A 27,155-nucleotide genomic window follows, 5' to 3' on the forward strand; every position below is an offset into this window, starting at 1 on the left:
ACATTAATGTTGGTGACCTTACTTTTACATTACCGGTCGTGTCACTACTCTAACGTTACCGCTGGTGACCCAACTCTAGATTTACTGGTAGTGAAACAACTTTAACATTACTGGCGGTGACACTACTCTAAGATTACTGGTGGTGACCCTCATTTAACATTACTGGCGGCGAACCTACTCTAACATCAGTAGCTGTGAACATACTCTAACATGACTGGTGGTGGCACTATGCTAACATTACTGGTGGTGACCATACTCTAATGTTACTAGTGGTGACCCTGCTATAACATTACTGGTCGTGACCCAATCTAATATTACTGGTGCTGACTGCAATCTAACATTACTGGTGGTTATCCCACTGTAACATTTCAGGTGGTGATCCGACTCGAAAATTATTGGTAGTGACCCTACTCTAACATTACTGGTGGTAACCCTACTCTAACATTACTGGTGGTGAACCTGCTCTTCCATTACTGGTCGTGACACAATCTAACATTACTGGTAGTGAAACTACTCGAACATTACTGGTTGTCACCCAATACTACCATGTCTGGTACTGACCCTACTCCAATATTACTGGTGCTGACCCCAATCTAATATTACTGGTGTTGACCCAACTGCAACATTATTGGAGGTGCCATTACTCTAACATTAATGGTGTTGACCCTACTCTAACATTACTGGCTGTGACTCTACTCTGACATGACAGGTTGTGACCCTTCTCTAACATTACCGGCAGTGACCCCAATTTAACATTACTGGTGGTGACCCTACTCTAATATTAATGGTGGTGCCCCTACTCTAACATTACTTGCGGTGACCCTACTCTTTCATTATTGGTTGGTTCACTACTCTAACATTACTGGTGGTGACGCTTCTCCAATATTACTGGTCGTGACACTGCTCTCACATTACTGGTGGTGACATTACTCGAACATTACCGGTGGTGAAAGTACTCTCACATTACTGGTGGTGACCCTGCTCTAACATAACTGGTGGTGACCCTTCTTTAAATTACTGGTGGTGACACTGCTCTAACATTACCGGCGGTGACCCTACTCTAGCGTTGCGGTGGTGACACTACTCCAACATTACTGGTGGTGATCCTATTCTAACATTACTGGTGGTCACCCTTCACTAACATTACTGGTGGTGATTCTACACTTACATTACTGGTGGTGACTCATTCTAACATTACTGGTGTTGACACTACTCTAACATTACTGATTGTCACCCAACTCTAACATTACTGGTGTTGACCCTACTCTAACATTACTGGTGCTGACCCCAATCTAACATTACTGGTGGTGAAACTATTTTAAAATTACTGGTGGTGACCCTACTCGAACATTACTGGTGGTGACCCGACTCTAACATTACTGGTGGTGACCCTTCTGTAACATTACCGGTGGTGCCACTACTCTAATATTAACGGCGGTGATTCTACTCTGACATTACTTTTGGTGACACTACTCTAAGATTACTGGTAGTGACCCTACTCTAACATTACCGGTAGTCACCCTATCCGAACATTACTGGTGATGACCGTACTGTAGCATTACTGGTGGTGAAAGTACTTTAACATTACTGGTGGTGAGTCTACTCGAACATTACTGGTGGTGATCCTACTCTAACATTACTGGTGGTGACCCTACTCTATCATTACTGGTGGTGACCCTACTCTAACGTTACTGGTGGTGACACTACTTTAATATTACCGGTGGTGACCCTACTCTAACATTACTGCTAGTCACCCTACTCTAACATTAATGGTGGTGACCCTGCTCTAACATTACTGGTGGTGAACCTACTCTAACATTACTGGTGGTGATACTACTCTAACATTACTGGCTGTGACCTACACTGACATTACTGATGGTGGCACTATTCTAACATTACTGGCTGTGGCCCTGCTCTAACATTGCTGGAGGTGGCACTTTACTAACATTACTGGTGGTGACCCGACTCAAACATTACTGGTGGTGATACTACTCTAACATTAGTGGTTGTCATCCAACTTTAACATGACTGACGGTGACCCTACTCTAATATTACTGGTGCTGACCCCAATCTAACATTACTGATGGTGACACTGTTCTAACATTACTGCTGGTGACACTACTATAACATTACTGGTGGTGACCCAACACTAACATTATTGGTGTTGGTACTATTCTAACATTACTGTTGGTGACCCTACTGTAACATTACTGGTGATGACCCTAATCTAAAATAACCTGTGGTGACCTTACTCTAACATTACAGGTTGTGACTCTACTCTAACATTACTGATGGTGACACTGTTCTAAGATTACTGCTGGTGACACTACTGTAACATTACTGGTGGTGACCCAACACTAACATTACTGGTGTTGGTACTATTCTAACATTACTGTTGGTGACCCTACTCTAACATGACGGGTGGTGACCCGAATCGAATATTACTCTGGTGATCCTAATCTAACATTACCGGTGATGACCGTATTCTAACATTACTGGTAATGACCTCACACTAACATTACTGGTTATGACCCTACTGCAACAATACTGGTGATGACACTACTCTGACAGTACTGGTGGTGACACTACATAACATTACAGTTCGTGACCCTACTATAACATTACTGGTGGTGACCCAACTCTAACATTACTCGTGGTGATCGTACTCTCACATTCCTGGTGATGACACTGCTCTAACATTACCGATGGTGACGCTACTCGAACATTACTGGTGAGTACCCTAATCTAACATTACTGGTGGTGACTCTACTCTTTCATTACCGGTAGTGACCCTACTCTAACATTACTGGTAGGGATCCTACTTTAACATTACTGGTGATGACCCTACTCTAACATAACCTGTGGTGACCCGACTCTAACATGACATGTTGTGACCCTACTCTAACATCATTACTGATGGTGGCACTGTTCTAACGTTACTGATGGTGACACTACTCTAACATTACTGGTGGCGACCCTACTCCAACATTACTTGTGGTGACCTTACTCGAATATTACTGGTCGTGACACAACTCTAACATCACCGGTGGTGATCCTACTCTAGCATTACTGGTGGTGACCCTACTCAAATATTACTGCTGGTAATACTACTCCAACATTAGTCGTTGTCACCCAACTCTAACATGACTGGCGGTGACCCTACTCTAATATTACTGGTGCTGATCCCAATCTCACATTACTGGTGGTGACCCTATTCTAACATTACTGGTGTTGACCCTACTCTTACACTTCTGCTGGAGACCCTACTCTAACGTTACCGGTAGGTACCCTAATATAACATTACTGGTGATGACCCTACTCTAACATAACCTGTGGTGACCCTACTATAACATTACTGATGGTGGCACTATTCTAACATTTCTGATGGTGACACGACTCTAAAATTACTCGTGGTGACACAACACTAACATTACTGGTGTTGGCACTATTCTAACATTACTGGTGGTGACCCTACTCTAACATTACTGGTGGTGACCCTACTGTAACATTACTGGTGGTGACCTTATTCTAACATTATTAGCTGTGAGCCTACTTGACATAACCGGTGGTGACCCTACTCTAACATTACTGGTGGTGACCCTACTCTAGCATTACTGACGGTGAGCCGAATCTAACATAATCGGTGGTGATCCTACTCTAACATTACAAGTGCTAACCCTACTCTTTCACCACTGGTGGTAACTATTCTCGAATATAACTGGTGCTGAACCAACTCTAACATTACCGCTGGTGACGCTACTCTAAAATTACTGGCGGTGATCCTTCACTAACATTACAGGCGGAAATCCTAGTTTAACATTACTGGTGGTGACACTAGTCTGAGATTACTGGTGGTGACCCTACTCTAACATTACTGTTGATTACCAATTCTAAAATTACTGGTGGGGACCCTACGCTAACGTTACTGGTCGTGACCCTACTCTAACATTAATGGTGGTGAGCCGACTCTAACATTACTGTTAGTCACCCTACTCTAACTTTACTGGTGGGGATCCTAGTTTAGCATTACTAGTGGTGACACTACTCTGAGATTACTGGTGGTGACCCTACTCTAACATTACTGGTGGTGAACCGACTCTAACATCACTGGTGGTGATACTGCTCTAACATTAGTGTTTTTCACCCAACTCTAACATGACTGGTGGTGACCCTACTGTACCATTACAGGGTGTGATACTACTCTAACATTACTGGTGCTGACATTACTCTAACATTACTGGCTGTGACCCGATTCTGACATTGCTGGAGGTGGCACTATGCTAACATTAATGATTGTGATTCAACTCTAACATTACTGGTGGTGGCCCTCCTCTAACATAACTGGTCGTGACCCACTCGAACATTACTGGTGGTGAAACTACTTTAACATTACTGGTTGTAAACCAACTCTAACATGACTGGTAGTGACTCTACTCTCATATTACTCGTGCTGACACCAATCTAACATTACTGGTGGTGACCCTACTGTAACATTACTGCTGGTGAGCTTACTCGAACATTACTGGTCGTGACACTACTCTAAAATCACCGGTGGTGACACAACTCTAACATTACTGGTAGTGACCCTACTCTAATATTACTGGTGGTGACACGACTCTAACATTAGTGGTTGTCACCCAACTCGAACATGACTGGCGGTGACCCTACTCTAATGTTACTGGTGGTGACCCTACTCTAACATTACTGGTGGTGACCCTCCTCTAACATTACCGGTGGTGACCCTACTTGAACATTACTGATGGTGATCCAACAATAACATTAATGACGGTGACACTACTCTAAATTACTGGCAGTGAGCCGAATCTAACATAACCGGTGGTGAGCCGACTCTAACATTATTGGTGCTGACCCGAAACTAACATCACTGGTGATGACTATTCACGAACATAACTGGTGCTGAACCAACTCTAACATTACCGCTGGTGACGCTACTCTAAAACTACCAGGTGGTGACCCTTATGTAACATTAATGGTGGCGAATCGAATCTAACATTACTGGCGGTGGCCCGACACTAACATTACTGGCAGAGATCCTACACTAACATTACTGGTGATGACCCTTCTATTACATAACTGGTGGTCACCCAACTCTAACATTACTGTTAATTACCCAATTCTAAAATTACTGGTGGGGACCCAACGCTAACGTTATTGGCCGTGTCCCTACTCTAACATTAATGGTGGTGACGCTACTCTAACATCACCGTTGGTGACCGTACTCTAACATTAAGGGTGTTGACCCGAATCGAATATTATTCTGCTGACCCTAATCTAACATGACCGGTGATGAAACTTTTCTAACATTACTGATAATGATCTTACACTAACATTCATGGTAATGACCCTATTATAACATTACTATTTGTGACCCGACTGCAACAATACTGGTGATGACACTACAATGACAGTACTGGTGGTGACACTACATAACATTACCGCTGGTGCTCCTACTCTCACATTACTGGTGGTGACACTGCTCTAACATTACCGGTGGTGATGCTACTCTAACATTACTGGCAGTGACCTTACTCTCGTATTACTGGTGTTGACCCCAATATAAAATTACTGGTGGTGACCCTATTCTAACATTACTGGTGGTAACCCTACTCTTACATTTCTGCTGGAGACGCTACTCCAACATTACCGGTAGTGACGCTAATCTAACATTACTGGTGGTGACCCTACTGTAACATTACTGGTGATGACCCAATCTAATATTACTGGTGGTGATAATACTCGAACATTAGTGGTTGTCACCCAACTCTATCACGACTGACGGTGACCCTACTCTAATATTACTGGTGCTGATCCCAATCTAACATTACTGGTGGTGACCCTATTCTAACATTACTGGTGGTGACCCTACTCTTACATTTCTGCTAGAGAACCTACTCTAACAATACCGGTAGTGTCCCTAATCTTACATTACTGGTGGTGATCCTACCGTAACATTACTGGTGATGACCCTCCTCTAACATAACCTGTGGTGACCCTGCTCTAACATTAAAATTTTTGACCTTACTCTAACATTACTGATGGTGGCACTGTTCTAACATTACTGATTGTGACACTACTCTAACATTACTCGTGGTGACCCAACATTAAAATTACTGTTGTTGGCACTATTCTAACATTACTGGTGGTGACACGACTCTAACATTACCGGCAGTGACACTACTCTAACTTTAACGGTAATGACACAAGTCTAACATTACTGGTGGTGACCCTACTCTAACATTACTTGTGGTGACCACAATCTAACATTACTGGTGGTGACCCTACTCTAACATTAATTGTAGTGACCTTACTCGGACATTACTGGTCGTGACACTACTCTAACATCACCGGTTATGAACCTACTCTAGCATTACTGGTGGTGACCGTACTCTAATATTAATAGTTGGTGATACTACTTTAACATTAGTGGTTGTCACCCAACTCTAACATGACTGACGGTGACCATACTCTAATATTACTGGTGCTGACCCAAATCTAACATTACTGGTGGTGACCCTATTCTAACATTACTGGTAGTGACCCTACTCTTACATTTCTGCTGGAGAACCTACTCTAACGTTACCGGTAGTGTCCTTATCTTACATTACTGGTGGTGACGCTACTGTAACATTACTGGTGATGACCCGACTCTAACATAAACTGTGGTGACCCTGCTCTAACTTTACAGGTTGTGACCGTACTCTATCATTACTGATGGTGGCACAGTTCTAACATTACTGATTGTGACTCTATCTAACATTACTCGTGGTGACCCAACACTAACATTACTGGTGTTGGCATTATTCTAACATTACTGGTGGTGACCTTACTCTAACATTACTGGTGGTGAACCTACTGTAACATTACTGGTGATGACCTTACTCTGACATTACTGGTGGTGACCCTCCTCTAACATTATCGGAGGTGACCCTCCTCTAACATTACCGTTGGTGACCCTACTCTAACATTACTGATGGTGACCCAACAATAACATTACTGGTGGTGACCCTACTCTAACATTACTGGTGGTGAGCCGAATCTAACATTACCGGTGGTGATCCTACACTAACATTACTAGTGCTGACCCCACTCTAACATCACTGGTGGTGACTATTCTCGAACATAACTGGTGCTGAACCAACTCTAACATTACCGCTGGTGACGCTACTCTAAAATTACTGGTGGTGTCCCATCTCTAACATTAGTGGTGGCGACTCTGCTCTAACATTACTGGCGGTGACCCTACACTAACATTACAGGCGGAGATCCTGCACTAACATTACTGGTGATGACCCTTCTCTAACATCACTGGTGGTCACCATACTCCAACATTACTGTTAATTACCCAATTATAAAATTACTGGTGCAGACCCTACGCTAACGTTATTGGTCGTGACCCTACTCTAACATTAATGGTGGTGACACTATTCTAACATTACTGTTAGTCACCCTACTCTAATATTACTGGTGGTGACCCTAGTTTAACATTACTGGTGGTGACACTACTCTGAGATTACTGTTAATGACCCTACTCTAACATTACAGGTGGTGAACCTACTCTAACATTACTGGTAGTGATACTACTTTAACATTAGTGTTTGTCAACCAACTCTAACATGACTGGTGGTGACCCTACTCTAATATTACTGGTGCTGACCCCAATCAACCATTACTGGTGGTGACCCTACTGTACCATTACAGGTGGTGACCCTACTCTAACATTACTGGTGCTGACCCTACTCTAACATTACTGACTGTGACCCTACACTGACATTGCTGGAGGTGGCACTATACTAACCTTACTGGTGGTGACCCTACTCTAACATTACTGGTGGTGAGCCTGCTGTAACATAACTGGTCATGACCCAATCAAAAATTATTGGTGGGTACACTACTTTAACATTACTGGTTGTACCCCAACTCTAACATGACTGGTAGTGACCCTACTCTAATATTACTAGTGCTGACCCCAATCTAACATTACTGGTGGTGACCCTACTGTAACATTACTGGTGGTGACCTTACTCGAATATTACTGGTCGTGAAACTACTCTAATATCACCGGTGTTGGCCCAACTCTAACATTACTGCTGGTGACCCGACTCTAATATTAGTGGTGGTGATACTACTCTAACATTAGTGGTTGTCACCCAACTCTAACATGAGTGGCGGTGACCCTACTCTAATATTACTGGTGCTGACCCCAATCTAACATTACTGGTGGTGACCCTATGTTAACCTTACTGGTGGTGACCCTACTCTTACATTACTGGTGATGACCCTACTCTAACATAATCTGTGGTGATCCTACTCTAACGTTACAGGTTGTGACCCTAATCTAACATTACTGATGGTGGCACTGTTCTAACATTACTGATGGTGACACTACCCTAACATTACTGATGGTGACCCAACACTAACATTACTAGTGTTGGCACTATTCTAACATTACTGGTGGTGACCCTTCTCTAACAATACCGGTGGTGACCCGACTGTAACATTACTGGTGGTGCCCTTACTCTAACATTTATGGTCGTGACACTACTCGAACATTACCGGTGGTGACCCTCATCTAACATTATTGATGGTGACCCTACTCTAACATTACTGGCGGTGACCCTACTCTAACATTACTAGCGGTTAGCCGACACTGACATAACCGGTGGTGACCCTACTCTAACATTACCGACGGTGGCCCTCCTCTAACATTACCGGTGGTGACCCGAATCTAACATTACTGATGGTGACCCAACAATAACATTACTGACGGTGACCATAATCTAACGTTACTGATGGTGACCCAACAATAACATTATTGGCGGTGACCCTACTCTAACATCACTGGTGGTGACTATTCTCTACCACAACTGGTGCTGAACCAACTATGACATTACCGCTGGTTACGCTACTCTAAACTTACTGGCGGTGACACTTCTCTAACATTAATGGTGGCGACTGTACTCTAACATTACTGGCGGTGACCCTACACCCACATTACTGGCAGAGATCCTACACTAACATTACTGGTGATGACCCTACTCTAACATTACTGTTAATTACCAATTCGAAAATTACTGGTGGGGACCCTACGCTAACGTTACTGGTCGTTACCCTACTCTAACATTAATGGTGGTGACCCTACTCTAACCTTACCATTGGTGACCCTACTCTAACATTACGGGTGGAGACCCGAATCGAATATTACTCTGGTGACCCTAATCTAACATTACCGGTGATGCCCCTACTGTAACATTATTGTTAATGACCTTACACTTACATTCATTGTGGTGACACTATTCTAACATTACTGGGTGTGACACCACAGCAACAATACTGGGGATGACACTACTCTGACAGTACTGGTGGTGACACTACATAACATTACCGGTGGTGACGCTACTCTAACATTACCGGTGGTGACGCTACTCTAACATTACTTGTAGTGAACCTACTCTAACATTATTGGTTGTGACCCTACTCTAACATTACTGGTGGTGACACTACTCTGACATTACTGGTGGTGACCCTACTCTAACATTACTGGTGGTGAACCTATTCTAACATTACTGGTGGTGATAATACTCTAATATTGGTGTTTGTCATCCATCGCTAATATTACAGGTGGTGACACTACTCTGACATTACTGGTGGTGACCCTACTCTGACATTACTGCTGGCGACCCTACTCTAACATTACTGGCTGTGAACATACTCTGATATTACTGGTGGTGGCACTATTCTAATATTACTGGCTGTGACCCTACTCTAACATTACTGGTGGTGACACTACTTTAACATTACTGGTTTCACCCAACTCTAACATGACTGGTACTGACCATTATCTAATATTACTGGTGCTGCCCCCAATCTATCATTACTGGTGGTGACTCTACAGTAACATTACTGGTGGTGACCATACTCTAATATTACTGGTGGTGATACTACTCTAACATTAGTGGTTGTCACCCAACTCTAACATGACTGGTGGTGATCCTACTCTAATATTACTGGTACTGACCCCAATCTAACATTACTGTTGGTGACCCTACACTAACATTACTGGTGGTGAACCTACTCTAACATTACTTGTGGTGACCCAACTTTAACAGGATTGGTGATTGTATGAGTCAAACATTACGTTTGCTGTAGCTATTTTGACATATCTGGTGTTGACCTTACTTTAACATTACTGGTGCTAACTCTGCTGCAACATTACCGGTGATGACAGTACTTTAACTTTACTGAAGGTGATCGTACTCTAACAATACAGGTGTTGCCTGCACTCAAATATTAAAGGTGGTGATGCTATCTCACATTATTGGTGATGACCCTACACTGACATTAAATGTTTTAACCCTACTCTAACATTACTGGTGGTGATGCTCCTCCAAAGTTAGGAGAGGTGTTGCGAGTGTGACAATATTGGTGTTGCCTCCCCTCTATGATTGCTGCCGGTGAACCTACACTTCCATAACTGCTGATGTACCGACACTAACTCTCATCATCGGAGCTTTTTGACAGCTTGAAGCCATCGTTTGCTATCTCATTGTTTTGCGCCACTCAGTGTCATTTTACAATGAGACACACAGGCAGAAACACAGCCAGCAAACCAGATGGAGCTGCATCCATTTCAGCTAAAACTATCTTTAACATTTGTTAATCAGAAACGAGACTTCTTATACAATCGCTCTGGAATGATTGTATTGTCTCTTTCATGTACACTAAGAGATAAGTAACTTTCCATGAATATTGCTTTGTTCGATTTTTCCATTTTGTACTATAACAATTCTAGAGTCTATATTTATTTATGTTTCCAGTTTACGTTACACTTATTAAAGGATTTGGATTCTGAAGCTCAGAACTTTAGCCATATGTCTTGATATCGTGTTGAAGCTATTTGGGGTATCAGATTTATCACTCTCCTGATGCTACACTCTGAAGGAACTAGTACAGTAAAATAACTGTAACACATCACTTAAGAAATACACCGAATAATCGCCCAGGTCACTAGGCAGAACATCGTCATATCAGGCGTTCCCAACAGGACGAATTCCATTCACGAGGCAACTGAATGCTCAGAGCTCGAGAAGATCTTTCTCCTTTATTCAGACCCTCCGAGTCCATCACAGAGAGAGACACACCACCCGAAATCCCTCAACGATGAAGTGGAAGCAGGAAAATCGAAACTACATCATCACTGACAGAAAATCGACCCAAATATTGATGAATTACAAGATGATGCAGACAATGTGACCACTTTTCAAACGGATCTGGCCGAGGCACGCTCTGCACTGCGGATGTAAGAGGAGCTATGGTGTGTGCTCAGCGACCTCTACACTCAAGCTAAAATGGGAGCATTCAAGGAAAGGCCGAACAAACCAAATCCATCTTCCTAGAGAACTGTAACTTCGTGAACAATGCCAACGCCCACATGACAGGGCGGACCCAAACCTTGGCCCTAGACTCACGGACCAGTGTCAGCAGACGGTTGGGACACCCGACGAGGAGCTCAAGGACATCTTCCTCATGTCTGACTTCCTGATCAAAGCTCGAGCCGACGCCGCTGCTGCCTCCAAGAAGGAGGTCATAGCGAGACAAATGGCCGTTGAAAGTGGCAGAAGTGCTGGCCGAGGCGAACATTCAGATACTTCAAACTAGAACAATTGCTACCATCTAGAACGCAATGGTAGAGGAGATGCTGCTAGCCGCGCAAGAGACACGGACGCCTTCGCCTCGAACCTCACCAGAACAGACCTCAAACCACCACGCCACGCAATTGCTGCACCTCGCAGACAGGTCAGCTAAGTCTGCCCCTCTAATCCGGCTTTAGTCAGCAGCCCCGATCATTCAGCCATGCGTAATGGAACAAAACTGCTCTCCCACTAGCCATCGGACTGGCACCGAATGACACGAGCACCCCTCCTCCCCAGTTGGCAACAAGCAAAGAGGACCCATTCCTCAACCTGAAAAAAGGCATTTCTGACACTCACTCATCATCGCCAGCCTGTGCACGTGCCCGACTTTTATTATAGGATCCCTATCATGTTTCAGCCATGGCGTTACTCACTGGGAACCATTGAAGACATAGACACATAGAAACATAGAAACAAAGAAAATAGTTGCAGGAGTATGGCATTCGGCCCTTCGAGCCTGCACCACAATTCTGTTGTGTATCTGTAAACCATGCACTCACATGACAAGTGAGCTCATCCCATGAAATCCCAAGGGATTCCTGCATCCCTTGGGAGCACAGCCCCTAAGGTCTGTTCCTCACTTTGGAGTGTCTTATGAAAGACTGAGATCATTGTTACTTTAGTTTCCCTGTGTGCAGCCCCATCTGTGTTAGGAATACATTAACTGGCGACGAAAATACGAAACCAACGCAAAGATGCAGCAAGCTGTGGGCATCCTGGAGAAGTTCTCGGAAGGTGAGGACTGGGAAGCCTATGTGGAATGGCTAGACAAATACTTTGTAGCCAATGAGTTGTACGGAGAAGGAAGCGCTGCAAAAAAGGAGAGCGGTCTTCCTCACATTCTGCGGGGTACCGAACTATAGCTTCATGAAGAATCTTCTGGCTCCGGTGAAACTCACAGGTAAGTCGTATGAGGAGCTGCGTTCACTGGTTCGGGAGCATCTTAACTCAAGAGGGAGCGTGCTGAAGGCGAGGTATCGGTTCTACATATGCCAGCGATCTGTAGGTCAGGAAGTGGCGAGTTACATCGCCAAGCTAAGGCGACTTGCAGGACAATGTGAGTTTGAAGGCTACCTGGAGAAAATGCTCAGATACATTTTTGTACTCGGCATTGGCCACGAGACCATCCGACGAAAACCGTTGACTGTCGAAACACAGACCCTCAGTAAGGCCATTGCGATAGCACAGGCGTTCATGTCCACCAGTGATAACACCAACAAATCTCTCAGCATACAAGTGCTCGCAATGTTCTTAAATTAACTGGAACTGTGTTTGCGAGCAGAAATGTACAGGACAGAACCCACGAGTCTGAAACTGCCAGCAGGCCTCAATGAGCCAGATGACTCAGGGTCCTCAACAAAGGTTGAATGCAAGGCAATTAACACCTTTTTTGGCGTTGTGGAGCGTCCATTGAGCATATTCATGCCGCTTCAAAGAGTATGTTTGCAAGAGCTGTGGAACAATGGGGCACCTCCAACGAGCTTGCAAACGAGCTGCAAGCTCTGCAAAACTTGCTAATCACGACGTGACAGAGGAAGATCGGTCCATGTTGGAGCAAAGCGATTTCGAGCCTCAGAGAGTGGACGCAGATGCTGAAGTACACGGGACGCACACATTTTCGACGAAACGTCCACCTATAAGGTTAAATGTAAAATTGAATGGTTTACCCGTAGCCGTGGAACTGGACACTGGCACGAGCTAATCCATCATGAGTAAAGAAATGTTTGAGAGACTGTGGTGCAACAAGGCATTCAGACTAGCCCTGAGCCCCATACACACGAAACTGAGAACGTACACCAAATAGCTTATCACTGTCCTGGGCAGCGCCATGGTCAAGGTCACCAATGAGGGTACGGTGCAAAAACTGCCACTCTGGATTGTCCTAGGCGAAGGCCCCACACTGCTTGGAAGGAGCTGGCTGTGCAAAATCCGCTAGAACTGGGATGACATTCGAGCGCTATCACATGTCGATGAGCCCTCAAGTACCCAGGTTCTCAACAAATTGCTTCCCTTTATGAGCCAGGCATTCGAACCTTTTCAGGGGCGAAGGTGCGGATCCACATTGTCCGAGAGGCACGAACCATTCACAACAAGGCGCGAGCGGTATTTCACATGATGAGGGTGAGAGCGGAAAACGAGCTGGACAGGCTGCAACGCGAGGGCATCTTCTCCCCAGTTGAATTCAGTGAGTGGGTCAGCCCGGTTGTTCCAGTACTCAAAAGTGATGGCACGGTCAGGATTTGCGGCAATTATAAATAACTATTAATCGTTTCTCGCTACAGAACCAACACCCGCTACCTATAGCATACGACCGATTTGTGACGCTGGCGGGCGGCAAGACGTTCAACAAGCTCGACCTGACATCGGCCGACATGATGCAGGAGCTGGAGGAGTCTTCGAAGGGCCTCCCCTGCATCAACACGCATAAGGGACTGCTCATCTACAATAGATGCCCGTTTGGAATTGGGTCGGCTGCAGCGATCTTCCAGAGAAACATGGAGAGCCTATTCAAGCTGTTCCAGCGGCAAAAGGACGAGCTGTCCATTCAGGCAGACTGCCTGTTGTGGAGTAACCGCGCAGTGCTATCAAAAAAGGGCAGGGAGACGTTCATCTCAGATCTCCACAGCAGACACCCAGGTACAGTAATGATGAATGCGATAGTCAGATCTCACGTATGGTGGCCCGGTATCGACTCTGACCTCGAGTCCTGTGTATGGCAATGCAGCATAATGTGCTCAGTTGAGCAACGCGCCCAGAGAGGCACCACTAAGTTTGTGGTCCTGGCCCTCCAGACCATGGTCGAGGATTCATGCGGCTATGCGGGCCGTTTCTCGGTAAAATGTTCCTGGTGGTGGTGGATGCTTGTCAAAATAGATTGAATGTGAAATAATGTCGGGAAGCACCGCCACCACCACCATTTAAAGCCTGAGGGCCATGTTTGACACCCACAGCCTGCCTGACATACTGGTCAGTGACAACGGGCCAAGTTTCACCAGTGCCAACTTTAAAGAATTCAAGACCTGCAATGGGATCAAACATGTCACCTCGGCCCCGTTTAAACGAGACTTCAATGGGCAGGCAGAGCGGCCAGTACAAACAATCAAACAGAGCCTTAACCAAGTCACAGAAGGCGCACTCCAAACCAGCCTGTCCCGAGTACTGCTCAGCTACAGCACGAGACCCCACTCACTCGAAGGGGTGACCCCGGCTGAGCTGCTCATGAAAAGGACACTTAAAACCAGACTCTCGCTGGTTCACCCCAACCAGCATGATCAGGTAGAGAGCAGGCAGCAGCAACAAAATGTAAAGGATGGTCGTGCTACTGTGTCATGGCAAATTTATCTGAATGACCCTGTGTATGTGCTAAACTATGGACATGGTCCCAAGTGGATCGCGGGCATGGTGTGAGCTAAAGAAGGGAATATGGTGTTTGTAGTCAAACTAGACAATGGACAAATTTGCAGAAAGCACCTGGACCAAGCGAGGCTGCAGTTCACAGACTGCCCTGAACAAGCCAGAGCAGAGACACATTTTTCGAGCCCACAACACACACCCAAAGAATCAACAACAGCACACCGGAGAAGGAAATCGAACCATCACGCCCAACATCTCAGCAAGGCCAGGCTCACCTAGCAGCGCTGCACGGCCAACAACACGCCAGCCCAGCGAGGGCACAGCCAATACACCAGAACAGACATTTGTACCGACGTGGTCCACCATGGAAAGAAAGGCTCCCGACCGCTTCACCTTGTAAATAGTTTCCACATTGATTTTGGGCGCGGGGGGAGTGATGTCGTGTATCTGTAAAGCATGCACTCCAATTTTCCGCCACCAGGGAGCGCATCCACTGAAGTCGCAAGGGATCCCAAGGAGTGTTTTATTAAAGACTGAACTCACTGTTACTTTAACCTCCCAGTGTGCAGCCTCATCTGTTTTAAGAACACAATACATTCAATAAGATCATGGCTGATCATTCACCTCAGTATCCCTTTCCCGCTTTCTCTTCATACCCCTTGATCCCTTTTGCTGTAGGGGTCATATTTAACTCCCTCTTGAATATATCCAATGAACTGGCATCAACAACTCTCTCCAGTAGGGAATTCGACTGGTTAACAACTGTTTGAGTGAAGAACATTCTCCTCATCTCAGTCCTACATGGCTTATCCCTTACCCTTAGACTGTCGCCTCTGGTTCTGGACATCTCCAACTTCGGGAACATCCAACCTGTCCAGTCCCGTCTGAATGTTATATATTTCTAGATGGTCCTCATCCTTCTCTCATCCTTCCAAACTCCAGTGAATACAGGTCCAGTCGATCCAGTCTCTCCTCATATGTCAGTCCTGGCATCCCAGGAATCAATCTGCTGAACCATCACTGCACTCCGTCAATAGCAAGAACGTCCTTCTTGAGATTAGCAGACCAAATCTGAACACAATATTCCAGGTGAGGCCTCGCCAAGGCCCTGTACAACTGAAAGACCTCCCTGCTCCGATACACAAATCCCCTTGCTATCAAGGCAAAATACAATTTCCTTCTTCAACGACTGCTGCATGCCAACTTTCAATTACTGATATACAATGAAACCCAGGTCTCGTTGCACCTCCCCTTTTCCTAATATGCCACCAGTCACATAATATTCTGCCTTCGTGTTTTTGCCACCAAAGTGGATAACTTCACATTTATCCATATTATGCTGCATCTGCAAATCACTGTTCAAATCAACCTGCAGCCTCTTAGCGTCCTCCTCACAGCTCACACCACCACCGAGCATAGTTTCATCAGCAAACTTGGAGATATTTCAGTCAATTCCTTCATCTAATTCATTAATGTATTTTGAAAATAGCTGGGGTCCCAGCACTGAGCTCTGCGGTCACTGCCGTCCATTCAGAAAAGGAATCATGTATCCCGACTCTTTGCTTCCTGTCTGCCAACCAGTTCTGCATCTACGTCAGTACATTAGCCCCAATACCACGTGCTTCAATTTTGCACAACAATCCCTTGCGTGGGACCTTGTTAAAAGCCTTTTGAAAGTCCAAATAGACCACATCCACTGATTCTCCCTTGTCCACTCGACTAGTTGCATCCTCAAAAACTTCCAGAAGATTTGTCAAGCAGGATTTCCCTTTCATAAATCCATGCTGACTTAGACCGATCCTGTCACTGCTTTCCAAATCCGGTGCTATTTCATCTTTAATAATTGATTCCAACATTTTCCCCATTACTGATGTCAGGCTGACCGGACTCTAATTACTCTTTTTCTCTCTCCCTCCTTTTTAAAAAGTGGTGTTACATTAGCTACCTTGCAGTCCATAGGACCTGAACCAGAGTTAATAGACTGTTGGGAAATGATCACCAATGCATCGACTTTTTCTAAGGCCAGTTCCTTAACTACTCTGGGATGTAGACCATCAGGCCCCGGGGATGTATCAGTGTTCAATCTCATCAATTTCACTAACACAATTTCCTGCCGAATAAGGATTTCCTTCAGTTCCTACTACTCACTAGACCCTCAATCCCCTACTATTTACAGAAGGTTATTTATGTCTTTTTTCGTGAAAACAGCACCACTGTATTTTTTCAACTGGTCTGCCATTTCTTTGTGCATCTGACTTCAAGGGACCTATGTTTGTCTTCACTAATCTTTTTCTGTTTACATATCTATAGAAGCTTTTGCAGTCAGTTTTTATGTTCCCTGCAAGCTTACTCCCATACTCTATTTCCCCCTCCTAATTAAAAGCTTTGCCCTCCTCTGCTGAATTCAAAATTTCTCCCAGTCCTCAGATTTTCTGCTTTTTCTTGCCAATTTATATGCCTCTTTCTTGGATTTAACATTATTCTTTATTTCCCTTGTTAGCCACAGTTGAGCCACCTTCCCCGTTTTATTTTTTACTCCAGGCAGAGATGTAAAATTGTTGAAGTTCCTCCATGCGATCTTTAAATGTTTGCCATTGCCTATCCACCACCAATGCTTTAAGGATCATTTGTCAGTCTATTCTAGCCAATTCACGTCTCATACCATCGAAGTTACCTTTTCTTAATTCAGCACCCGAGTCTCTGAATTAATTGTGTCACTCTCCATCGTAATAAAGAATTGTACCATATTATGATCACTCTTCCCAAGGGCATCGCACAACAAGTTTGTTAATTAATGATTTCTCATTACACATCACCCAGTCAAGGATGGCCAGCCCTCCAGTTGGTTCCTCGACATATTGGTCTGGAAAACCATCCCTGATACACTCCAGGAAATCCTCCTCCACCGTTTTGCTACCAGTTTGGTTAGCCCAATCTATATGTAGATTAAAGTCGCCCATGATAACTGCTCTACCTTTATTGCACGCATCCCTAATTTCTTGTTTGACGTTGTCCCCAACCTCACTACTACTGTTTGGTGGTCTGTACACAACCCCCACTGGCGTTTTCTGCCAATTTTTATTCCGCAGCTCCACGCATACAAATTCCACATCATCCAAGCTAATATCCTTCCTTACTGTTGCGTTAATTTCCTCTTTAACCAGCAACGCTACCCCACGTCATTTTCCTTTCTGTCTATCCTTCGTGAATGTTGAATACCCCTGGATGTTGTGTTCCCAGCCTTAGTCACCCTGGAGCCAAGTCTCCGTGATGCCAATTACATCAATTTCATTAATTGCTGCCTGTGCAGTTAATTCGTCCAACTTATTATGAATACTCCTCGCATTGAGGCACAGAGCCTTCAGGCTTGTCTTTTTAACACACCTTTACCCTTTAGAATGTTGCTTTAATACGGCCCTTTTTGATTTATGCCTTGGGTTTGTCTGCCTTCCATTTTAACTTTTCTACTTTCTATCTTTTGCTTCTGGCCCAATTCTCTTTCCCTCTGTCTCCCTGCATAAGTTCCCATCCCTATTAGTTTAATCCCTCCCCAACAGCACTAGCAAACATTCCCCTGAGCACATTGGTTTCGGTCCTGTCCAGGTGCAAATCGACCGGTTTGTACTGATCCCACCTCCCCCAGAACCGATTCCAATGTTCCAGGAATTTGAAACCATCCCTTCTGGACTACGACTCATGCCACGTATTCATCTGAGCTATCCTGTGATTCCGACTCTGACAAACATTGACACTGGTAGCAATCCTGAGATTACTACCTTTGAGGTCCTACATTTTAATTTAACTCTGAACTCTGCAAATTCAGCTTGTAGAACTTCATCCCGTTTATTGTCTATATCCTTGGTACTTATATGCACCACGAAAACTGACTGCTCACCCTCCCACTTCCATAATGTCCTGCAACCGCTTCGAGGCATCCTTAACCCTTGCACCTGGGATGCAAGGTACCATCCTGGAGTCTCGATTGCGGCCGCAGAAACGTCTATCTATTCCCTTTAAAATTGAATCCCGTACCACTATTGCTCTCCCACTGTTTTTCGTGCCCTCCTATGCAGCAGATCCACCCATGGTGCCATAGACTCCCACAGACGCCGGGCTCAAACTTACAATGACAGGCAGAGAAACATCATATCGTTGTTAACCCAGTGCCTGTGAAGATATTAACGGAATCACAGAACACCCTGCACTCTTCAAAACACGTCCAGAGACATTCCTGTTGCAATGACCTTCATCGACAGATCCACAGTAATTATTAACACACGGAAAGAGACATATTATTTATTGTATCACGCTGTCATGCGATTGCTGCAGGCAAAACCAACTGACTCTCTCACTTGGCATGTTTCATCTATCTCTGTCGCTCGCTCGCCCTCTGTAGCCGTCCTGCCTCATCTCTCTCTCCAACTTTTTCTGTATCTCGCCTGCTCTGTTTCTCTCTCTCCCTCTCTCTCACCCACAATCACACTCACTCACTATCTCACCATGTCTGCTTTACTTCTCTCTCTTCGCACACTTCCTCTCTTGCCTGTCCCCTATATCTCTGTCGCTCACTCAATCTTTTATCGACTGTTCGCAGTACATATAAAGAATCATAGAAATGTGTGGCATGGGAGGAGGCCATTTCGACCAACCGTGTGAGCGCTGGTCACACAAGAGCTATTGATCCTAATCCCACGTTCCTGCTCGGTCCGAAGCCCTGTAGGTTACGGCACATTAAGTACATATGTTGATAACGAGATGGCATTGAATAATTCCCATTTACCAGCTGAGTGCTGTATATGTATAGGAGCAGACTCTGACCCACATACCTGATGGGAGTGTATAATTTACTTTTGCCCCCTGTATACTGTACATGTATAGCAGCAGGCACTGACACACACATACCAGACGGGAGTGTAATGTTCACTTTTACCCGCTATATACTGTACATGTGTAGGAGCAGACACTGACACTCACAGCAGACGGGAGTGTATTCTTCACTTTTTCCAGCTCTATACTGTACATGTATACGAGCATACATTGACACACATACCAGACAGCAGTGTATTGGTCCCTTTCACTCGCTGAATATTATACATGTATAGGAGCAGACACTGATACACATAGTAGACGGGATGTATTGTTCACTTTTCCCACTGTATACTGTATATCTATAGGAGCAGACACTGACACACATTCCAGACGGGAGTGAATTGCTCCCTTTTACTAAGCGATAGGTGAAACAGGCCAGGTGAGAGTCTGAGTACAAGAAAGCGAGGAAGAGAGACGACGCACGCCAGAAGATAGAGCGTTAATCAGAGAGAGAGAGAGAGCACAAGATAGAGGAAGTGTGAAAGGGAATCGGAGACACGTGGGCCGATTTTAAAATAAGGCACAACATTTGAAGCTTAAATGGCACGTAACATTCGTGTCAGAAAATTGCAAGCCAATGCTTATCTCCAAAACGCGAGGGTCTACCCACTGCCACTTGACATTCAACGGCATTACCATCATCCAATTTCCCACCATCAATATCCCAGGCGTCACCATTGACCAGCAAATTAACTGGACCAGCCACATAAATATCGTGTAAATTAGAGCAGTTCAGAGCCTCCCTTCACCAGCCATACACCGTGGCTGCAGTGTGGAACATTTACAAGCTGCACTGCAACAAGTCCCATTGGCTTTTTCAGCAGCATCTCTGAAACCACTATTAACCAGAATGACAAGGGCAAAAGGCGCACGGGTCACCTCAATCTCCACGCACTGCTCCAAATCACACAGCATTCTAACTAGATCGTATATCGCCATTTCTTCAATTTCGCTGGGTGAAATACTGAAACTCCTTCCCGTGCAGCACTGTGGCAGTACTTTCAACACACGGACTGCAGCGGCTCAGGAAGGTGGTTCATCACCACCTTCTCAAGGGCAACAGCAATGGGAAATAAATGCTGGCCTCAGTAGCGCTGCCCACATCCCGGGAACGAATAACAAATTAATACAGCCCTTCAAATGAGTAAGATACACATTGAGCCTATAATTGCAAGATGTGGTCTGACCAAGATAATTGAGTTGGACCAAAACACTCACTTCAACTGCGGGATGATTAGAGAAACTTGTTGAACGTAGGGTTTCCCATCTATATTTAAGTTTCGATATAATCCCCTGGCGACAGATAATGTGGAGAGAATGAAACTCACGGATAAAAGTCAATTTGCAAAGGCTGAATCATCTATGCAATGGGATATCCTCTTGCCATATTCGAGTATTTCTCAAATGCATGACGGGGAAAAGCACAGTTTGTACTCCACATATGATTATTAAAGGTAGCCACCTTCTCTAGGACAGAGCGATGGATCATAGTGATTTCAATTGATCACCATTTACATCATGTGTGTGTATGTCTGTGTCGAAGAGTTTGTGCGCATATGTGTCTGTATGTGTGTATGTGTGTGCGTCTCTGTCAATGTGTTGGTTTGTGTGTGTGAGTGTGGATGTATTTGTGTTTTTTTATTCGTTCGTGGGATGTGGACCTCGCTGGCAAGGCCAATATTTATTGCTCTTCCCTAATTTCTCTTGAAAAGGTGGTCCTGAGGTATATTTTTGAATCGTTGCAGTCCGTGTGGTGATGGTACTCCCACAGAGCTGTTCGGGAGCGAGTTCCAGGACTTGACCCAGCGACGATGAAGAAAAGGCGATATGCTTCCAAATCAGGATGATGTATGACTAGGAGGGGAACGTGGAGATGGTGGTGTTCCTATGTGCTTGCGGCCCTTTTAAATCTAGGTGGTACAGGTCGCGGGTTTGGGAGGTGCTGCAGGAGAAGCCTTGGCGAGTTGCTGCAGTGCTTCTTGGAGATGCACGGCAGCCTCGATACGCTGGTCTTGGAGGGGGCGGATGTGCAATTAGGTGGATGGGGTGCCAGTCAAGCGGGCTGGTTTGTCCTCGATGGTGTCGAGCTGCTTGAGTGCTGTTGGAGCTGCACTCACCTAGGCAAGTTTTGAGTATTCTATCTCACTCCTGACAAGTGCCTTTAAGATGGTGGAAATGCTTTGGTGAGTCGAGCCGGGAAACACTCGCCGCAAAGTATCCAGCCTCAAACCGGCTCTTGTTGCCACAGTATTTATGTGGCTGGTCCAGTTAAGTTTCTGGTCAATGCGAACTCCCAGAATGTTGTTTTTAGGGGATTCTGTGATGCTAATGCCATTGAATTTTAAATGGCGGTGGTTAGACCAAAGCTTGCTGGAAATAGTCATTGCCTGGCATTTGCGTGGCACGAAGGTTATTTGCCACATCAGCCTGGGTCTGCATGTTGTCCAGATCTTGCTCTATGACGGCATGGACAGCTCCATTAACTGACGAGTTGCGAATGGAATGAACCCGCTGCAATCATCAGCGAAGCTCCACACTTCTGACTTCATGATGGAAATAAGGTCATTGATGAAGCAACTGAAAACGGTTTTGCCTAGGACACTGCCCTGAAGAACTCCTGCAGCGATGGCCTGAGGCTGTGATGATTGACCTCCAACCACCACAACCATCTTCCTTTTTGCTAGGTATGACTCCAGCCAGTGGAGGGTTTACCCCTGATGCCCATTGACTTTAGTTTTATGAGGGCTCCTTCATGCCACACTCGTTCAAATGCTGCCTTGTTCGTCAAAGGCAGTCACTTTGACGTCATCTCTGGAATTGATCTCTATTGTCCATATTTGGACCAAGGTTGTAATGAAGTCTTGAGCTGAGCGGTTCTGGTGTAACTGAAACTGGGCATCAGTGAGCAGGTTATTGGTGAGTAAGTGCCGCTTGATCGCACTGTTGACAAAATCTTCCAACACTTTGCTGATATTTGAGATTAGACTGATGGGGAGCTAATTTGCTGGATTGGATTCATCCTGCCTTTTGTTGACAGGAAATACACGGGCAGATTTCCACATTGTCGGTTAGATGCCAGTATTTTGGCCGGACTGGCACAAATTGGCTAGAGGCGCGGCTAGTTCTGGAGAACAAGTCTTCGGCACAACAGCCAGGATGTTGTCGGGGCCCAGACCTTAACTGTACCCAGTGTTTTCAGCAAATTAAACTGAACACTGTGCATTCATCAGCGAACATCCCCATCTCTGAAATTATGATGGAATGAAGGTCACTGATGTCACGTAGAGTGAATCCAATTGACTAAAGTTTGACTACTGTTATGGAGGAGACCTCAAGATGACGCCGATATGGATCATTCACACGGCACGTCTGTCTGAAGATGGTTGTAAACCTTTCAGCATTTTATTTTACACTCACCTGCTGTGCTCCGTCATCATTACGGATGGAATATTCATGCAACCTCTTCCTTCCATTAATTGCGTAATGGTCCACCACCATTTACGATTGGATGTGGTAGCGCTACAGAGCTTTAATCTGACCATTCATTGTGGTATCGCTGGACATTGTCTATAGTATGCTGCTTCCGCGTTTTATCATGAATGTCGTCCTATATTTCAGCTTCCCCAGTTTGACGCCTCATGTTCAGCTATGCTGGGTGCTGCTCCTGGCATGCTCTTCTACACCATTCATTGAACCACGGTTGGTCCCCAGGTTGATGGTAATGGTAGAGTGAGGTATATGCCGAGCCTTGTGGTTACAAATTGTGGTGAAATAAAATTCGTCTGCTACCAATAGCCGATAGCGCTTCATGAATGCCCAGTTTTGAGCTGCTAAATCTGTTCTGAAACCATCCCATTTAGTTCGGTGGTAGTGCCACACAACAGGATGAATGGTATCCTCCGTATGAATACTGGAATTCCAATATAGAATGACTGCACGGCGGTCGCTTCGAACAATGCTGCATGAACAGGTGCATCTGAGACAGGTAGATTGGTGAGGACGAGGTCAAGCAAATGCTTCCGCCATATTGGTCGTTTCACCACCTGCTGTAAGTTTGCCTGTGTCCATGTGTTTGTGTGTGTGCCTCTGTGTTTAAGTTTATGTTTATGTGTGTATTTTGCTGTCAATGTACATGTCTTTGGACACATATAACATAGGAGCAGGAGTAGGCATTTCGACCCTTCGAGTCTGCACCGCTATTCAAAATAATCATGGCTGATCCTCTATCTCAACACCATATTCCTCTTTTTCCCCATACCCCTTGAGGCCTTTTGTTTCTCGAAATCTATCTATCTCCCTCTTAAATATATTCAGTGATTTGGCCTCCACAGCCTTCTGTGGTCGAGTATTCCACAGGTACACCGCCCTCTGAGTGAAAACAATTCTCCTGATCATGGTCCTAAATTTCCTACCCCATATCCGTAGACTGTGAACACTTGTTCTAGCCAGAGGAAATATCCTTCCCGCATCCAGTCTATTTTATACGTTTCCATGAGTTCCCCTCTTATTCTTCTTCACGTTAGAGAACACAGGCATAGTCGACCCAATCATACCTCATACGTCAGTACTGCCATCCCAGGAATCAGTCTGTTGAACCTTCGCTGCCCTCGATCTATGGCAAGTATATCCTTTCTTAGATAAGGAGATCAAAACTGCACAAAATACTACAGCTGCAGTCTCACCAATGCCCTAAACAACTGGAGTAAGACATCCTTGCTACTGTACTCAAATGCTCTTGCAGTGAAGGCCAACATACCATTTGCTAACCTAACTGCAAGCTGCACCTGCATGTATGCTTTCAATGACTGGTGTACAAGGACACCCAGGTCCCTCTGTACGTCAACACTACCCAAGCCATCAAGATTTAAATACTACTTTGTCCTTATGTTTTTCCTACCAAAGTTGATAACTTCACATTTATCCACATTCTACTGCATTTGCCAAGTTTTTGCCCACTCAGTCAACCTATCTAAATAGCCTTGCAGGGCCTTTGCTTCCTCCTCACAATCACAATCCCACCTAGTTTTGTGTCGTCAGCAAATTTGGAACTTTACATTTGGTTCCCTCATCCAAATAATTTATATAAACTGTGGTTAGCTGGGTACAAAGCACTTATCCCTGTGGAACCCCACTAGTCATGCCCGCCACCCAAAGGACCCGTTTATGCTAACTTTCTGTTTCCTCTCAGTTAACCAATTTTCAATCCATGCCAATACATTACCACCATTCCTGTGTGCTTTAATTTTTCACACTAACCTCTTATATGGAACTATATCAAAGGCCTTCTGAAAATCCAAATACACTATATCCATTTGTTCTCCCTTATCTATTTTATCAGTTATAATTTCAAAAAAAAATCCAGTAGGATTGTCAAAAATGATTTTCGTTTCATAACTCCATGTTGACTTTGTTTAATCCCGTTATCTAAATGCGCCGTTATCACATCCTTTATTATAGACTCCAGCATTTTCCCTACTACTATCAGGCTCACCGGTCTGTAGTTCCCCGTTTTCTCTCTCCATCCTTTTTTAAATAGTGGGGATTCATTTGCCAGTCTATAATCTGCAGGAACTGATCCATAATCGATAGAATTTCGGAAGATGATAACCAATGCGTCAACTATTTCCATGGTTAGCTCTTTTTAGTACAAGGGATACAGATCATCAGGTCCTGGGGATTTATCTGCCTTCAGTCCCATCAGTTTCTCCAGCACTATTTTCTTACTACTTAGCATTTCATTAATTCGTCTTGCTCACTAGAGCCTTGGTTCCCTTGCTTTTCTGGGACGTTAATTGGTCGTCTTCGGTGAAGATAGAACAGAAGTATTTATTTAATTGTTCTGCAATTACCTTGTTTTTCATTACAAATTCTCATGTTTCTTTCTGTAAAGTACCGACATTTGTCTTCACTAATCATTTTCTTTTTACATACATGTAGAAACTTTTGCAGTCGTTTTTTATGTTCCTTGCAAGGGTACTGTCATACACAATGTTTCCCCTCTTAATCAATCTCTTGGCCCTTTTTTGCTCAATTCAAAACTGCTCCCAATCTTCAGGCTTGCTACTTTCTCTGGCAAATTTGTATAACTCCTCTTTGGATCTAATAATATCCTTAATTTCTTTTGTTAGCCAAGGTTGTGCAGTTATACCTTGTGTGATTTTACGGTAGAAAGTAAAGTATAACTGTAGCAATTTATGCATTAGTTCCTTAAATTTTAGCCATTGTCTTTCCACTGTCATGCCTTTTAATGAATCGTCCCAATCTATCATAGCCAATTCATGACTCATACTTTCGTAATTTCCTTGGTTTAGATTTAGGACCCTAGTTTCGGATTGGACTGCTTCACTTTCCATCATAATAGCATATTCAATCATGTTATGTTCACTCTTCCTTCAAGCACTCCGCACAACAAGACTGTTAAATAATCCGATCTCATTTCACAATACCCAATCGAGGGTAGCCTGTTCCTTAGTAGGCTCCTCAACATACTGGTCTAAAAAGACATCTCGTAAAAGCACCAGGCATTCATCTGCTGCAGTATTATTACTAATTTGGTTTGGCCAGTCTATATGTAGATTACAGTCACCTAATGTAACTCTCTTGCTACAATCACCTTTAACTTCCAGTTTGCTGCCATCCTCTACACTACGACGACCGATTGGAGGGCTACAGAAACTCCCAGCAATGTATTCTGCCCCTTGGTGCTCCGTAGCTCCACCAAAACCGTTTCTATATCTTGATTTTCTGAGCTAATATCCTTTCTCACTATTGCTATGATTTCATCCTTCAGTAAAAATGTCACACCATCCCATCATCATTTTTGCCTGTCTTTCCTATATATCGAACATCCTTGGATATTCAGTTCTCAATCCTGGTCACCCTGCAAGCATGTCTCCATAATTGCAACTATATCGTACCTGTTTACATCGATTTGCACTGTTGATTCATCTACCTTACCACAGATGCTTAGTATATTCAGATACAATGCTTTTAAATTTGTCTTTTTAACATTATTAGACATGTTACAAATATTTTGTACTATAGTCCTATGTGTCTTATCGCTATTTGTAGTACCTAGACCCTATTTGCTAGTGCACTCTTTCGTTTGTATGCTCTGTCCCTTCCTGACATAATCTGGTTTTCCTTACCACAATCACCTTCCTGTAGTGCTTCATTTTCTTTGCTCTTACGCAAAGAAAGAGCAAAGAAAATATGACCCCC

This window comes from Pristiophorus japonicus, chromosome 25 (assembly GCF_044704955.1).
Source record: "Pristiophorus japonicus isolate sPriJap1 chromosome 25, sPriJap1.hap1, whole genome shotgun sequence".
In the NCBI taxonomy this organism is placed as follows: Eukaryota; Metazoa; Chordata; class Chondrichthyes; family Pristiophoridae; genus Pristiophorus; species Pristiophorus japonicus.